Below are 2,518 nucleotides of genomic sequence, written 5' to 3'. Positions count from 1 at the left end.
ACCCTGAAGGCAAACGATATTTCAATGAGACATACTGAGTTTTTCTAAAACCATCCCTCCAATAAATGTAACTTAATCCATGAAAGTAACAGAGCCAAGGTAAATTATAGCTCATGGTAAACTTTCAGCTCCACAAATTGCAAAGCTTCCACCTACAGACAACTGCAGAGCCTAAAGGAAGCCCTTCGTTCTCCACCCGCACACTCAGATGGAGCATAAGTATGCTGACTAAACTAGACACTTCCAGATCATTTTGTATGAGGATGTAACAAATGCATCTTGTAGGGGAAGGAGAAAGGTGCAGCGAGGGTAAAAAGGAAGAAGAGCAGACACTTTCGGAAATAATACAACAGCCAGAATTGACACCACTACCCTACAGGGTCATATTCCAGGTCCTCTCCCTCTTTTCAATTAATTCCATCCTTGATCTTATGAGAGATTATGAAAAGCTGGTAAAAGAGAGGTGGTTCCTGGATCATGTCCTGTGTTCAGCTGGAAGCATGGTAAACTACAAGCCAAGTTTCTTGGTCATACAGAAATAGAGGAAACCTAAAAGGCAAACACACCAACACTTACTTGTGCCACATAACCTGAATTACGTGGGAAACTGGCTGGTAGAGGTGCCCCATTTATCAAGACTTTTCCAGATAATCCACGTGGATCCTTCCTTGCAGCTAAGACATCCAACAACCTATAAAAGAACAAATATTTTGTGGATCATTTTTTCCCTGAACACAAGCCATATCTCTCAGCTACTCTGAATTGAAATTTTATGCAAGTTGAAAAACAAGCTAGTCAGAAAGTCTAGGGTTCAACTAAAATTTTGCATATACACATGTGCACATATATATGTATACACATATGAATATATTTAAATTTTCACTTTCCATTTCATTAGAAGTTATGAGAACACCCAAAAATATAAAAGAAAGGCCAATTTGGCTTATCCACCACAGACATCCCAAATGACAAATCTTGGAGAGTCCAACCCAGACAATATACTCCTTTCTCTAAGACTCATGTCTTCAATTACACCTTCAGCTCCATCTCCCCGCTTTTTATATCATCCCCTTCCTTTTCCTCCTCATTAGCTCACAATATGACCAACAGCAGAATGTCAATTACATTATCATGCTGTGTTCATAAAGTTTACCTAAGAAGACTTCTGGGTCCTTGGAATAAAACTACAAAGTAGCCCAACCACATATTATCCCCAGCACCTAGGACAAGAGTGGACATGCTAGCAAAGACTCAATCAACACCTGCTTCAGAAACTGATTTTTAAAGCCTCCTGAAACTGCACAAAAAAGGCTTGCTCATACTGTCTATCATACTCACGAGGATTTGCCTGCCCCTGAGGGTCCCATGATGGCATTGAGGCCAGGTTTCATGATCCCACTGGAAACACAAGAACATGTCAATACACTGTCACACCTGAAACAAAGCTCAACTGAGGTCAGCACTGAATACACTCAAGGAAGGTTGATGAAACTGCAGAGGGAAAACAAGAACTAAGTCAAAGAAGAAAAAATATATTGATTAATAAAAGTCTAGTATACAAAAGATGTCAGTCACTAGTCAGGAAGTCACTATAAGGAAGATGACTCAGGCATCTCTCATTGCCTTTCACTTGTTTTCTAAACCTTATTCTTTTTGGAAAATGGTACATCTGATAATCAAAGTTTCTTCAAATTAGCCTGAGGACACAGCTCGGCAGTAGACCCACAGCTCAGCACGAAGGAGCCCTGGACTGCATTCCCAGCAGCAGCAGTAGCAAAAGTTACTTGAAATAGCAACATATTCTCTTGAAGTCTCACTGTTCCACTTACTTCTCTTTAACACTCTGTAAAGTATATAACAGCTTCTGAGAAATGTTTCAACACCAGTATTTTCCAATAGCTTCAATGCAATGTAGTCAACTTCTACACAATTAATGACTAATTCACAGAATATCAATGGTAGTGGTCTGTTACTAAAATTTAACCAGACCAAAGAACCAGGTATCTTAGGTGGAAATCCAAAGGCTAGAATAAAGCATTCCAGAGGATAAGAAAGCATGACAGGTGCTTACAACTCAAGAAAAATGTTTTACTGATTAGAAAACGAAACACACACCAAGAATGACTAGAAAATGCTCAGTTTTGAATTTGGAGCCATTGCTGCATTAGGGAACATCCTTTAACGATGCCAGGCCCTGAATGGTGTGTTTCAAACAAACCGGATGAGTGGGGTAGTGAATATTCAGACACAGCAGGAAAGAGGAAAAAAGTACAGCAGAGTCACCATGGGTTACACAGTATGATAAAACAGAGCCTGGCTTAGCCATTGAGAAACTGTAAGTAGGTCAACATGTATTCCACACAGAAAAACAGCATCAGTGCAAGATCCAAGCTGACAGTTACTTCGTTCTCAGGTAAGGATTCCCACAGAGGTCAATCCTCGAATTTCACAACTATCACCGATGATGAACTTCCCAGTGCAGCTCAGCTGCCCCACAGTGCCAACATTCAAGAGGACC

This window comes from Sciurus carolinensis, chromosome 10 (assembly GCF_902686445.1).
Source record: "Sciurus carolinensis chromosome 10, mSciCar1.2, whole genome shotgun sequence".
Classification (NCBI taxonomy): domain Eukaryota; kingdom Metazoa; phylum Chordata; class Mammalia; order Rodentia; family Sciuridae; genus Sciurus; species Sciurus carolinensis.
This window is presented reverse-complemented; position numbering follows the sequence as displayed.